The sequence below is a fragment of the Mytilus californianus genome, unplaced genomic scaffold (assembly GCF_021869535.1).
Source record: "Mytilus californianus isolate M0D057914Y unplaced genomic scaffold, xbMytCali1.0.p SCAF_1, whole genome shotgun sequence".
NCBI classification, from domain to species: Eukaryota; Metazoa; Mollusca; class Bivalvia; order Mytilida; family Mytilidae; genus Mytilus; species Mytilus californianus.
In genome coordinates, this window is record NW_026262581.1 from 44,083,348 (window position 1) to 44,099,904 (window position 16,557).

Below are 16,557 nucleotides of genomic sequence, written 5' to 3' on the forward strand. Positions count from 1 at the left end.
TTAGATATTTTAATATCAGGCTTTCTTTTATATTTATTCAGGATTTGAAATCCTAAATTCTATTGGATTGCCAATTTGTGTATTGTTTATCTTATCCGACAATTGCTTCCTTAATCTTTTATACAACTTTTCGCATTTTTCATATAAAAAAATCCATTGTGTTATGCTCATAAAAATCTCCAGTTTAAAGTGATATAAAGTTTTTAGTACCATATGATTTTGCCAACATCTACAGAGTAGAAAAATAAAAGCATTTACGCGTATGGTTGGGCCATATGAGTATTTACTCGTTTAGTTATTGCCGGGCTGCATCATATGAGTATTTCGACAATATATGAGTTTTTCGAATATGCACGAGCAACGTTTACCAATATTTTTTGCTATTTTTTTCTACTTTTGTGCTTTATATTTAGCAAGTAAGGAACAATACAAGCATGTTCAGGAAATAATAGACAAAAGATATAACTTAAAAGAATATAAAATGCGATGTGTATCTATGGTTTTCTTTATGTTGTAAGAAATATACAAATAAAATGAATATAAAAGAGGTAAGATAACATTATATATGTTGAATAAATGATATATAGCTAGAAATAGATAATATCATGTAAATTGTAATGTTAGATAATTATTTTTAGACAGGCACGATGATGACATAATTGTTTTCTATCACTCCTAATTTAGATTTTTGAGTGAATACAATATTTTACTGGCGTATATTTAAATTTTCAATCCAATAGACAGTGCACGATCTATCTTATTTTCTTTGCATTACTTTATTAATAAATGGTGGTTCATAATCCTCCTTAAAATTATACAAATTGTATTAGTTTTAGATATATTTGTTGTTGAGTAGCTAACAAGCTAAAAAAGACTTCATACATACCACATCTTCTTATTTTAAATATTTGAACTATAACTTCAAGAAATGTCTAAATCAACTGACAAAAACTAAACTGTTTTACTAATGGACGAAACAGTTGACAGGATAAAGACGATTTTAATTGACAATATATTTTAACGTTTTCGTTAATTTATGTTTTAAACTGTCGGTAGGAGTATGGAGCATGAACTGTAAACTGCAACAAATACGCCGCACATATATACTTGTATACGAAAACGGAATATTCCGAGAAGTAAAGTTATTTTAAGTCCGAGTAATCAATAACAACGGACTACTATGACGACGTGAAATTCAAAGATTTATTGCATCATACTTCATTGCATCATTTAAAGCAACAATGCAATACCCAGTTAATAGAAAAGATATGCATGGAAATCATTTGAAAAATTAATCAACGGCAAACAAATAGAATGATGCAATCAGTGCATGTGAATTCATAAAAGATTCTATGTAAAATTATTTCAAACAAGCTTGTAAGAGTTTCACATATAAAACAATATATCATTTTCTCTTATTTTCATATCTCCCTCAATGTATAAACAAATTGCGGGAAACTTGTTGTTCGTAATAATAACTGTCCGTTGTTATTGATTACACGGACTTAAAAATAACTTTGCTTTCGTTTTCGTATACAATTACATATGTGCGGAATTGTTGCTGCAATTTACAGTTAATACTATATATTCATACCGATAGTTTATAAACATAAATTCACGAAAACGTAAAAAGTGTTGTGATATAAAACATTGTTTTTTTAAATTTGAACAATTTTAAGTGGTGACTATATATATTTATTATAAAACAGATCATTTGACATACATACGGTGAAGCGTCATTTGATTTGAATATTCGATTGTACTAGACTATAAACTAAAATAATTTGCAAATGGAAGTTAATCTTGACAAAAAACAAACCGAAATGTGCGCTGACTGTAAACTTGCATTTTCAGATATTGGATCCCAAAAAGGTTTCTTTTTTTTAATGAAATTTCAATTTATTTGGTTTAATACATTTTTGTATTTTTGGTAAAATAAAACAAATATGGAAGATTTGAATTTGACCCTATTCAAAGATTACTGCAACAAGGGAAAGCTTGTATTGCTAACATTGTTCATCTTTATTGTTGATGCAATCATGGTATTGACATTACCGTTTAATAGGTAAGTAGTTAGTTACAAATGAGTCAGAATTTGCGTAACTGAAAAAGTATCATATTTGATTATTTATTTATTTCTGTTATAATTTGATATTTTGGTAAGATTTTGTATATGGTTTTGTTTTTTCTTTCTCATTTTCAAGTTGAATCTATTTGTTTATGTTTGAACCAAGAGAAGTCTTACGTCAGTATTATTTAAAAACATATTGATTATTTTTTTTTTCTTTTTTCCTTTTATTTTGTGACTGCATACACAGATGACGTAATGATTATCTTCGTTCTCGAATCAATATTACGACACAAAAATAAACAAGGTCCTTAGAATGTCTTGAGTGCCAAGAAACTCATTTCTGTCTAATAATGATTCGTTTGTTGTTATTTTTTGCTTCAAATCTTGTTCAATCAATTCAACAGAATTATGTAGTTAGATTTACTGTATTTATTTATATTTAGGGAATATTGATTTAGATACCTAGTTGAAATATCTGAACTATATGTTTTTGAAAAAAAACCTCATCTGATCATGCTACTAAACTATTGTAGTTCCTTTCTTTATCTGTTTAAATGTTAGAAACGTAGGCGGATCCTAACGTAAACAACAACAACGCAAAAACATCAAGGCAGAAAACACGAGGATGTAACTCACTTTATTATCACTGACAGGTCGTACAGGATGGTGTTTTTCATCCAATACGAGTAAGAGATAAGGTTTTACCGTAAACAAATAGAGGGCGTAAAATATAATGCATCTCATTTCAAACAAACAACCCAAAATGAGCATATAATAGGGGACATCTCACTCAAAAAAATATCAATAAGGAGGTGTGCAAATTATTAGATTAAATTCACTAATAATATAATCACTTAGTGGGCACATAGTAATGTGCTTCTCAACTGAAGAATTACCACCAAAAGGGCAAACACCCTCACAGTCCCAGTTGATATCATCAGTTTAATCAAATTTACGTGTTTCGTTTTTGCGAGTTAACAGTTCACAGTTCAACAGAGCTGCAGTGTCAAGGTATTGGATAACATTTTGAATATTTAGCAAATTGTTCTAATACTGTGTGAGCGATTAACAATTTTTTTTTCTGATTACAGTGATGACTGGTCCAGAGTTACAGTTGGGGACAGATTAATTATAGTCCTGATCATAATGTTTACTGTGTGTATCCTGGTAGTAGACATTTATGCAGCAGCAAAAGTTCTACATTCACGGAAATTGGTACGTCAATTTTAATTTATTACATTCAATGTTCATAAGCACTGTGTGTATATATATCTTTCTCTCTTGAAGAGTACAAAGTTTCACTCGTCATAGAATTTGGTTATCGAATGAAATTTTGCATTGCCTCGCAACAATTTATTATGAAAATCACTATACGAACAATTAAATATCCAAATCGTTTAGTAACTATAAGGCAATGATTTCATTTAGTTATTTCTAGGCAGTGAAAGTCGTTGCCTAACCTTCTGTAACCTTGATTAACCGGTGCTATCTTACCGAAATGTATCGGTTAAGCTTTTTTTTTATTCATTTAAAAGATAAAATCGCGATTCAAATATCTTGCTGCTTAGTCTGTTATTCATATTTCATTTTATGACGAGTTTGGGTCAAATATGACAATTGCATGATGTAAACGACGTCAGTGTTAGCCTTATTGAATCGTTTGCACTTATGTTGTCAGATGCTATCATCGATTTGGCAGATATATTGACAAAAAAAACCCCACTTTTTGATGATGTTGATGATGATGATGATTGTTTTTAAATTTAAGTGGTCCATTAATGGTTCCAAAACTACATGCTCTTTTTATTGCCAGTGTTTAAATACATGATTGATCGATCGATTTTTTCTTAACGCCAGTCATTTGACACCTGGACATGTCAAAGGTTTACTTTTTTTTATATATAATCAAATTTGACTTACATTAAACTTTTTCTATGAAATTAGCGTGCCTTTTTCAAACATGTCAGGCTTTAGCAGTTGTTCATTGTTTTTTTTAATCATGTCTGACCTAAACGAAACAGCTTTTTGGACATATCACAATTAAAAGATAATAGGAAAAATTACACATTAGTTTAGAGAGGCGATAGATACCAAAGTGACATTCAATCTCATAAGTCGAAAATAAACTGACAACGTCATGACAAAAAAAAGAAAAAGACCAAAATACAAACAGCAGTATACAATACACAACATAGAAAACTAAAGAATGAGCAACACGAAACCCACCAAAAAAACCGGGGATTTATTCGATAGGTCACATTCGGGGAAAAGAGGAAAAGATTGTAGTTACGACAATAGAAAAAAGAGTTATGAAAATAGAATTGTAGCAGAGCAAAAAAAAAAAAAAAAACTTAAATCCCTTTCTATGTTTGACTCAGAAAAAAAATTGGAGACATAACTGATTTATGACTCCTCAATAATGGCTGGAATCATTATTTCAAGTGTTTCACGGTCGCCATCACTAGTTGATCTACTGTCGGGTTCTTGACTGAATTGGCCTATTCTGGAATTTGACAATTACCGGTTTTGTTTACTGGGAAATATAACGCGTTATGCATGTTAAGCAGAGGGTTTTGCAGAGAACCTTTTGTTGGTTGCTGTCTGTCATATCTGTTGTTTGTTTATTGTTTTGTCATAAATCGGGACATTATTTTTTTCTAGGACGATGTTCCGTTATGTGCTATATGTAGCACAACAGTGGAACGGTTTGACGATTGGAAATGGACCAAAAAGTGGAGACATTTTATTCTCAGAGATCATCGTGACATGAAAGGTAAATATAAACTTATTGTTTGAACTAATATAATGTAAATTATAAGCCTGGTATCTTTGATGTAATTTTTTACCATGTCAAAAAAAATAAATCTGTGTCTTGTAACTCTAGATATTTAAACCAATGTCAACTTATGTTAACTCTCAATTTATGGTTACGCGCATATAATTTGACAACTGCTTAAATGGCAACCAATGGTTTAACGTTTCGAACAATCCTTTTCATTAGTTTTAAACATTCATCGATTAGAAAAAAGTTACCTGAAGGAGAAGTCATTAAACCATTGTTGATTAAAGCTTTGAGAAAAAATATCTGCTTCTCTTTCATTTTGTGGTAACTATTAGCACACTTATGAATAGCTGTTTTTTCATGAAATGAAAAACATATCTTGTTTTACCTAATACAACCATTCGGATTTCTGTATCATCGGTGGTGACTGTCGAGAATACGTGGAGAAACGAAGAAGACGTTCTATATATTATACATTTTATTTGATCTAGAATGCCTAAGTAAATTGTGAAACGTCACTCAGTCTTTGCGTTACAATACCTGAAATACGTTACGTTCCCGCGTTGCGTTCGTGCCGTATTAACAACAGTGACATAATGTGTACTAATATCTGAAGTTGCCGCCATATAAAAAATTGACAGTTTTAATATCAAATTTCGATTATAGTTTCTATAAATTATAAAATGCAAAACTAAGCTGAATTCATGGCTTTGTGCGTGTGATGCAATATCTAACCCTGTCAATTTCATCTTTCTTCTGTTCTTTTTTAGCAGTTTATTGATAATTAATTGAAAACTGTAAGGTCGATGGACAGTTTTAAATTTATAATTGATTATCCATGATATTTCATATTTTTGAGAAAAAAAATACTAACGAGACTTCATGGCTCTTGATGATTTTCAACAGTATCTATTTCAGTTTTTTCCCTTCAAATGTTTATGAAATTCTCTCCCTCTCTTTCTCTGTCCGCACATTTCATTTAATTGTGATAAATTTTGTATTTCACTTATCTATTTATTTATCCATATTATTCAACACCTAGAAAATTTCTGCAGTCTGTTAAAATAATTGATGTTTTTTTTTAATAGGAGTGATCAGCACTGTTTGAAGAAGCGTTTACAACTGGCTATGAACATTCAATTTTGAAAAGTGCAAGGAAAGCAGATGAAGATTTATCTTTTAACAACTAGAATGACAGCAAAGTTTTTGATATATCATTTACTTACATCTTTATAATATATTTGTTTTTAATTTTTTTTAACCTAATCAATGTTGATAATGGCTAATAATATTAATTCATGAAAACTATTTATCATTAGTGAGGTAATTTTAACAAAAATCATAGACACACATAAAAATTTATAATAGATATTTGTACTTATAGCAGCTATGTGCTCAGACTTGGAAATATCTCTAAGTGAATTTCCGTAAAATTTTTAAAATAAAGAATGATACAGAAGTTTTTAATGGCTGTGTTTTTTTTAAAGACAGAAAATTTCAAATAAGTTTTTGTTATCACTAATTTTGAAATCAAAAAGATGCATTTTCCTTATGCAGACATTATCATACTTTTAAATAAATCCTTAATCAATTTTAAAATTACATCTAACATTTTGTTTTTTCCCTTGCTTATTCCATAATTGTTTGCTTTCTTTTAAGGTTTGCCTAGATACTGTTCTTTTTATTTCTCAGAAACGAAATGAAAGGGTCTAACTTTTTAAAGAAGTGTTTGTAATGCTTTTTTAGTATGGCTATTTTTTAAGAAATATAACCAATTTTTTTTTTTTAAATTTTACACCTAGAATATTCATAGCATAATGTTGTGTTTAACCAATATTGAAGACATCGTGAACAACCCAAAAGGGAGTAATACAATATTCCCACGACCGAGGCTCTACTGTATTATCACATTTATAGAAGTATATTCTTTGATAAATAGCATATATTTTGTGTAGCTATACCAGTCATAATCATTTTTTTTCGATTAAAGTACATCGATTTCTTTGTACAGCGATGCCAGTTTTGTCTTCCGACAATTTTGATTAGAGTTCCACTGATAGGTCTTATGAAGACGATCACGCCTTGTGTATACTAAGTTAAAGGGCTGATTTCTGTGGAGAACACATTTCTAGCCATTTTTTTCAAACGTCCTCAAAAGATATTGTATGTGTGTAGCTTTTAACTGCAATTCCGTTCAATTTTATGTTAGTATAAAAGTAAACAACATAATGACATTATAATATCCTGCATTTATTATGTTATATCGAAGTCTTTAAAAATATAGGGTTAGATACTGAGAACAATTAAAAACTGATTAAGCAAGAAAAACCATTTGCAACATCAGTCTTATACGTGATACATGATAACAAGAATCACATTTTAATATGAATTAAAACATGGACCTTACATTTGAAAAAATCTGCAAATTCTACCGGAATGTAAGTCCTGGTCGCTCACTCTTTTTTTTCTTTCATTGGATTATGTTATTTTCTTTTTTTTTCAAATGTTTTTATATTTCTTTGACTTCTTAATTATAACAATGGTGATGTAATGGTGATGAATTTATCATTTGATTGTCAATGCTCCTGATGAAATTACACACAGAAAAACACTTAATAGTTATTAATAATCTGATTCTTAAAAAAGCACACTTGGCGGTGTAATTGGTTGTTGGAGAACATGAAAAGATTCATGCAAGCTTTTTGAACAGTGTCCCTTCCTAATATTTCAGACAATATTCAATTTATCATATACACATTTTTTTTACCATGGCTAGCTAAAGTAAAGTCAGTTTGTAAAGCTTGATTATCTATATATGTATACCTGTATAAAAAGGAAATGAAAATTATGAGATGCAATTATTTAAAATTTAACGCTGTGTTGTTATTCTTATGTATTTTTAACATTGCCATATAAGCGGGAGGTTTGGCTAGCCATAAAACCAGGTTAAACCCACCATTTTTTCTTAAAATGTCCTGTACCAAGTCAGGAATATGGCAGTTGGTATCAAATAGTCCGTTTCTATGTATGTTGGCGTTTGTTTTTTGTAGCAGTTCAGTGTTTATGTTGATCCGTTGTTTTCCTCTTATAGTTGATGTGATTCCCTCGGTTTTGGTTTGTGACCCGGATTTGTTTCAGATACATCGATTTCTGACTATTGAACAGGGGTATACCTTTATATAGCACCTCAAGTATTTATACAACCCTGGCTATCAAATATCTTGGTTATTCATGGCTAATCAAGAAAAGAGCTTCGGAAGAGCAAAATCTAAAAAGAGTTATTCGTATTTACTATCAATTTATCGGTAGTGCTGCAGGTGAACTTTTACTCCCGTAGGGTATCGTTAGCTCAGTCGTCAGTGCTTTGTCACTGACATGATTTATAATATACTTTTCTTAACTTCTTTGTTCATGAATTTAGAAATAATTAAGAGACTAAGTTTCCAACTCGCTAAGATTGTTTTGCCTATATTTTTTTAGATACGTTTTGATCATAAAGCTCATCGTAGCTTCTAATATGTGGCCCTGAGCGTTCCTTATAAATAAGTATCCAGAAATTCACTTTAGATGCAACTAATTTATAAAATGAAATCTTTATTTCCGATGCTAAAAAATCCTAAATCCCTTTTATATATACAAACCAAGAGAAAATCTTGTGGGACTCTTATCAAAACCATGCATTGCGAGACCGTATGCGTCGACAGTATAAGCGTCTGTGTTATACATGTATCATCCTCCGTGCGAAAACGGACTCAGTATAAATGTAACAATACGAAAACGAATAGATGACCATGCCGATGTCTAAGATTGCGGCAATTTGTCTCTGGGTTAAGAAGCAGTCACATCTTATTGCTCAACTAATTAATGGCGTTGAACCTAGTATCGATTTGTCGTTCTTTCTAAATATATTGCCAAAGGATGGGGGTTACATTAGGGGCTCATCTCAGTTTATTCATGCACATTACGAATAAATCGAGTAATATTATCGTCATACAACGGAACAGACAGTATATTACACATACATTAAGAATAGGATTTTTTCTAATTCTAAGCCCATTTATCCTTATCCTGACCAGGTAACTTTTTTTCTCTAATTCTTTGCAGATTTATCTCTTTCCTGACTTGTTGATTATTTTTATTTAATCAACGTGTGGCTCGTTTGATCTCAGTATTTCGTTGGTCAAAATTCAATTATGACGTCAAATTTACTTGCTTTCCTGTGAATTTCCTTTCGTGACGCCACGAAAAAATGCGACTATGCCCGATGACGACACATATAAAGAACACATCTTTTTGTAGATCATTGGAAAAGATGGATTAAGTTTGGTTGCATATCGGTTGAAATCATTAGAGAAACTAATTCCATCACCAAATCTCGTGTAACACGATATTTCTTCACTCTCGATATCTAAATTTTAAAAATTTAACTGTCTCGAGTGGAGAAATATCGGGTCACACTCAATGCATTGGTAGCATCTATATTTCTCTAATTCTTAGCCGATTTTTTCTTTTCCTGATCTGTTGATTATTTTAATTTAATTAACGTATGGTTGATTTGATCTCAGTTCTTTATTGGTCAAAATCAATTATGACGTCAAATGTTCTTGTTTTACTCTTAATTGCCTATTATGACGTCAATAAAAAAGGTGACAATGCCTAATGACTAACTAGGTTTTTTTTTGAAAACTTAACTGTCTCGAGTGGAGAAATATCGTATCACACTTAATATCGTGGTAGAATTAATATCTAATCAAAGCGTGGTTCGTTTCATCTTAGTTCTTTATTGGTCAAAATTCAATAATGACGTCAAAGTTTTTTGCTTTCTATGAATTTCCTATTGCTATGTCCCGAAATCTCCTGCAATACGATAATTCCCCACTTAAAAAAGAAAATCATCTAGGTCATCACAAGATCTTTATCAATAAACAATTGTCTATACAACATGTCAAGCTCTTTATCAACCCGATTCTGACTTTGTTTTAAATTAAATTTGACTATCGTTGATTTGCCATCCGTTCTAGATTCCCGTAATGACAAAATCTTAAAGATGTCTTACAGCCAGAATATTTTTAACAGACTACTATTTGTACCTTCATTAAACAAGTGATTTGTAGTAATTTGGGCTTTTATTTAAATGTTTCTAAAACCGAACCTTACTGTTTGTGTAAAGGGTGGAGAAAAATGTTTCGTAAAAAATACTATTGCATCAGAAAGTTCTCATATATATAATTTGCACTTCGGAAAAATCTCGCACCATTTTAAATGCCTAATGATATTACATATTTTTTAATAGTTTCCTTTGTGACCTATTTAAATTCAATATGATGGATGAAAACATTGAATATTTCTAAATGGAGTACATAATTCGTTTTTTAAAAGCTAGAATATGCATTTTTCAAAATAGATTTGACTTCAACCATCAACAGCTCAGTAGTCAGCACTTCTGTGTTGACATTAATTATCATTGATATGGTCATAATCATTAATGAACTGTTATAAATTTTTGAATTTTCAATATTCTAAGGATATTTTACCCCAGGAATAGATTACCTTAGCTGTTTTAAACAAAACCTTTCAGAATGTTTTGTCCTCTATGCTCCTCAACTTTGTACTTTATTTGTCCTTTTTACCTTTTTTGATTCGAGCGTCACTGTTTAGTTTTTTGTAGACGAAACGCGCGTCTGGCGTACAAAACTTTAGCACTGGTATCTATGATGAGTTTAATGTAATAGAAGAGCAGGGACTAGAAAATGGGTTTTCTGTTAAAATCACAGAAAATTGTGTAACACAAAATACAGTGTTCTAACGATAACCGTTTATGTCTGTTTGACGCAATTCTGTCAATATGGTGGATTTCAAAAGGCCTGTTCTACAAATGGTAGGTTTAGCAAGCTAGAAAACCAAGTTTAACCCCCCATTTATTGGAAAAAGCCTGTACCAAGTCAGGCACGAATTTTCCAAACGTTTCGTTGGTTTATATATATCGAAAATTTGGTTTTGTCAGGTTTTATTGACATCCCCTTTCAGAATTATCTTGGAGTTTGGTATTTTTGTTAACCTATTTTCTAACAACATATTGAAAACAGCTTAAAAATATTAATGGAGACAAACAGCTCACAAAATACCAATAAAACGAACGATGACAACAATCATGTTTTTCTAATACATAACTCTGCAAATATTTTAGGCTTCTTAAACGTTTTCAAATTTTCATGTTTATTCTCATTTAATATTTTTCAAATACCGATATTGAGTTGTATTAATAACGTTGTACGGAAATTGCAAATTACAGATCCTGCCCTGCGTTTCACAAAAATATTAACGATTAGAATTGATTGTGAGTACACCCAACTGGTCATGACTAACGCTGGAGTTGCTAACCCAATCGGCGCATGCTGTCTTGCTCTTTTTGGCGTTTATGCCATTCCTTCAGTTTTTGTGTGTCACTTTGATTTGTCTCTTTCTAATCTTTTGATGAGATTTGAACATCGCTTAACTACTGTCACCTTCTTTTACGAGATTTGTAACGGATCTATCTTTTTGTGTCTATTTTCATAATTGAAATTGTATGAAATATCAGGTACTTAGTATTTAAAAAAAACATCACTTAACTGTATTAATAGAAAAATAAGGAAACTTCTGCAAAAAAATGATTCTTTGTTATACATTGTATCAATAGCTAAGAAATTCCCAGTTTTATCAATATTGTTGTTAACATCGGTATATATACCTTTTTATATATGATTACAATATATAAAGCACATTGATTTTTTAAAGAAGCAGTCTTTTATTTCATGAAAATAGCATGTGACTATAAAAGGATAGATTTATATTTGTTTTCAAATCGTTAAAAAAAAGATTTTTTAATCACACAAATAACAGCGATAAAATTGTCTTGCAAAGAGCTTCTGTGCAATATTTCATTTATAAGAATAGTAGGAAGATGGTAAATTATACATACACTTGACAAAACACAAAGCAATCTTTACCTCAAAGTCACAGTGAGGCACGGAACACAACCTGACAACGAGCATCAGGTGCATTGAAGAACACATAATATAAAGACAACCACGGGACACATTAGGATATTTGTTAAATAACTAGGCAGAATACACGTATGAATAAGGCAAAATGACAGGAAAGACTGCATGATGATTTCGATAAACAAACAGGGAGCTAAAATATAGCTATCGAATAGTTTTTATTCTTTTCATGTTTTTTTGCCATTAAAAATATTGGGTGATTGAAGATAATATAAGGATTTGGTATCCAAGAAAGTGTCATATTGTAAAGCCTTTCTTTTTATACTATTATTTTTGCAATCTATATTAGTAATAATTTAAAGTTATATGATACTTCAAATTAAAATACATGCATACATGGGCTTTTTTAAAAAAAAAAAAACTTTATCTTATCAAAATCTTCAGAATTGTACTGCTATTGAATTATCATCTTCCCGTACTCTAATTCGCCGATTGCTTTTCCTAATACAGTGACTTTAACCACGAGACCTCTCGTTTAAACTTCGACAACCGCACAGCGCAAGTGCATGGGAAATCCGCGAAGAAAGAAAAGGTAAAAAAAAAAACACGGAAGTTGGATATTGTTAATAGATTTTGAAATAAAATAATATATAAAACCAAATCATTTAATAACTGTTATGAAAAAGTTTGATTAACAAAAGAAAAATCATGGAAAATATAAAAACAAAATATAATAAACATAGCTTTATTTCATGTCAATCATCTCACTTATTTTTTACGTGCTCCATGATTCTCTGTAGTGGTTATCATTAAGGTCACAATCGGTAAACTTCGGCAATAAAACCTAAAAACCTGATAGTTAACGCCAAGCATCATATTGAGGCAACGAAGGCGGTTTTATTTTTAGAGCATTTGTTATCGCCCATGTTTTTATTTATTTGTTTAACTTGTCTAGGTGTTTATTTATGTCTACTTACTCTTCCTTTTGTGTTATTAAGTGAAAAAAAGTGGTCTCAGATGTCTGGTGCTGTCCTCTTGTACAACCTTCATAAAGTTTGAAGTATGTGTCCAATAACACTACACTCCCCCCTAGTTACCCTTTATGTAAAATAAACAATACATTGCTATATAGATACGTTATGTAAATTATTTAAAAACTGATTTCAATTATTTTAACATGCTACAGCTCTCTGAACTTAATAAAACTACGCATAAGGAAAACATTATTTAGATTGCTGTTTTTAAAAAAAAATATGTTAAGGTTTTATGGTGTAAATATCCATACATATTCGTTCAATCAGTATTTTCATGAGTTATTCATTTTCAGTAAACACAACTCCCAAAGTTCCAGGTATTTAAAATGAAAGTACAATCACAAAATTTTATTCATCACATAGAATGTAGGTCAAACAGAAAAGATACCAAGATAATCGATTACGTTAAGTAGTTTATGGAAATTACTGTGCTGTTCGTACAGTTTTGTTTTTATTTTATTTACATTCTTTTTGTTATCTTTCTTTTTCTAAATGATTATAAGTCTAATTATCACATGCAGATATGGCACATTCTTTAAATGGTCTACATTTTCAATAAACAAATAGAATTTGTTTGAACTTGCATTACTTAAAAATCCTTGTATTTGACTTTAAAAGTGAAGAAGTTTATAGTGTATACATAATTACATGTAAAGATCAATATATTTATGATTTATGCATTTGCAGTAAACACAATTCACAAGGCTTCCGGTATTTTAAATGAAAGTAAAATCTTTAGATAAGATACTTTACATGACATGTATGTCAAACAGAAAAACTTAGCCAACATTCTTTTAGTACAATGTTAATGATTTTATTACATAGTTTATGGAAACTGCATTGATTTTTAAAAAAATTATGATATTGTTTTGAATGGTTTAAATATTGAATCAAAACGAGAGGGGAAAAAAATCGAAGAATGATCCTATACGTTCCTTTATTTTCTTCTTTTTTTAGAGAATGAAAATTACTTTAAATATTTTGAAAAAAATGCTTGATTTCGTAATAACAAAAAGATGAACAATTATTTTAATCTTGTATTATTTTAGCATCTTTGGATATGACTTTATATCGAACAATTTATATTTCAGTCATTTGTATGTTATCGCAATTTTAATAATCACTATTCTTTCTGCATTAAAAGGTGGCCTTCAGAAATATTGTGATGAGGTATATTCAACTTGCCGTGTCAATCAGATGTGGATTCTAAAAAAATTTAAAGATCTTCTCCAAAATCTACAATCATGATCTTTCCAATTTTGCATTAATTTCAACAACAAAATATTGAGAAAAAGGAGCCAATTGAAATCCTGGATTGAACACTGTAAAAGTGAATATCCTTGCTCCACTAGAAAAATACCCTCATCCTAGCCATTTAATAATACTGTTGTAAATGAAAAGAAGAGTTTATAATTTTGATGTGTTCGAGACGATTTTTTGTTTGAATTTACCCTTCTCAGGAACGCGCATATGCAAAAATTTGAAAGACAAGGATGTAAAAATATATGTTGAGCTATATAACACTTTATTAATTTGATGAATCCAAAGCTATTATCTGGATTTATCTTCATCAGGAACGCTCAAATAAAGACAAAAACAAAACGATTGAAAGCCAACGATTATAGTAAATAAATGAGGAACTATATGACCTAAATGGAATGAAAAGAATAGCCTAAATCATATTAGGTCAGCTTTATCTGAGGAAATCTTTCTATAGAATATATCGAAATTTATCAATGGAAAATTTCGAAAATGTATGTTACAAATTTTGTCAGTGGCGCGTCTTGATTACTAAGCTGATACTAACCTCGGGGACTAAATGTTCACATGCAGCGGTATTGAACAAATGCTAGAAAATGAACAGTATATTTATTTAATGTATTCAAAGAGAGTTCACAACCGAAACTTTGAAAGTCAAAGATTTATAAGTAGCTATATGCATGACCAAACGAGACATAAAAAGAAAAGCATTAACTATCTAAGGTCAACTTTGCCTGAGGAAATTGCAACCCGAGTTTCTACCTAACTTCTTAATTTATCGACGGAAAATTTCGGAAATGTTTGTTATAAATCATGTTTGTGGCGAAGCACTGACTATTGGGCTGATGATAACATCGAGGACCAGTTCACCAGAAGGGGTCAAAGAAAGGCACAAGATACCAAAGGGATATTCCAACTCACAGGTCTGACAATGCCATGGAAAAAAAAAAAAAGAAAAACGACCCAAAGACAAACAACAGTATACAAAACATAGCATAGAAAACTTAAGACTGAGCAACACCAAAAACCAGGGGTGATCTCGGGTGCTCCGGTCGGGTAAGTAAATCATGCTCCACGTGTGGCACACGTCGTGTTGCTGATGTAAGTACAAATTCGTTGATAAGTTTCATTCGTTGATGTCACATTAGAGGAAAAGAAGTCGAGATTGGGGTTAAGATAATATTGAACATATCCGTCGTCATCTGTGAAACAAATCTTCCATAACAGTTAAACAACTCGTGATTGGATGATTGCAACTTCACTACATGGAACTCTTGGTTTAATAGCTTCCTTGTAATCAGCAACTCTCTATCAAGGAAATCATGATAGGAAACGAAAGCTCTGTAATTTCCTATCAACTTGGAGACAGATATATATACACCATATACAGGAACTGCTGGAATGTTGATACATAGAAATGGAAAGTTTACAATTGGGGTGCTAAAATCGTCCCTTTTGTCGAATAGTTTTGTTCTCATTGTCAATTTCTACATGTAAGTCAAGATATGAGGCAGACGTAACTGAATTTGTTGTATGCTTTATTTCAAGTTTGATTGGATAGATGAGTTCAACATACTCACCAAATTGAATTATTTAATGAGAAGACATCATCTATATAGCAGAACGTGAAGTTAAAAGATAATGCAACCTCTTTTTGTTCTTCCTAAGAAGCTCCTGTGTTCTTCCTAAGAAGCTCCTGTGTTCTTCCTAAGAAGCTCCTGTATGTCAGCTTCATATGAATAATGTCGAGTAGAAGAGGAGAACAGTTGGTTCCTATGGGAGTACCGATTGTTTGTTGACGAACTCGTCATTCAAACGTAGGAAATATGTTGTCAATCAAGAAATTAAGCATCTAGATAATGTCAGATTCAGAATAAATTTTGTTTGAATCAGATTGATTTTTTAAAAGTCTGATCCCTCTCTATAAAACATACTTGTATCTATGTTGACCCTTGTTTTTTATGAAACAAATCAGGGCCAATTCTTTCAATTTGTCTTTAAGTTTGGAATTGCGAATAACTGTATAAAGTGTAGAAAAGTCAAATGTTTAAATATTCTTTTAATGGTTAGAAAATACATCAAATAACACCATTACAAACTAAATCCCAATTTTATAATCTATGTTTAGAAATTTGCCTGTGATGTCACTTTTTGTGGCGTTGATGCATTCGTGTAACTCACAGTTCATTGTTATATTGTGCTGTATTTGTGTTCTGTCGTAAATTAATTTTAGGTGTTCGTTGTTATTATTTGGTTTACATGTTAAAATGTACTATTATATCATTTATTTTATGTATTTCTCTGTCCTGAATGTTCTTGCATTTATTTGTACTGTATTCCTGTCACGTAATGTTGTCATTTTAGCGGTATTTTTAACATTGCCAAGTAAGCGGGAGGTTTGGCTAGCCATAAAACTAAGTTCAACCC

The 16,557-nt window shown here is 30.8% G+C and overlaps 1 long non-coding RNA gene across 1 annotated transcript; it reads left to right on the plus strand.

Annotated features, from left to right (window-relative positions):
• Positions 1 to 1,400: 1,400 nt before the first annotated feature.
• On the plus strand, positions 1,401 to 7,726 carry LOC127703280 (uncharacterized). Its single transcript, XR_007982890.1, has 4 exons — positions 1,401 to 2,065; positions 3,163 to 3,286; positions 4,733 to 4,844; positions 5,942 to 7,726. It is a non-coding gene; the product is annotated as an uncharacterized LOC127703280 (long non-coding RNA).
• The last annotated feature ends 8,831 nt before the right edge of the window (positions 7,727 to 16,557 follow it).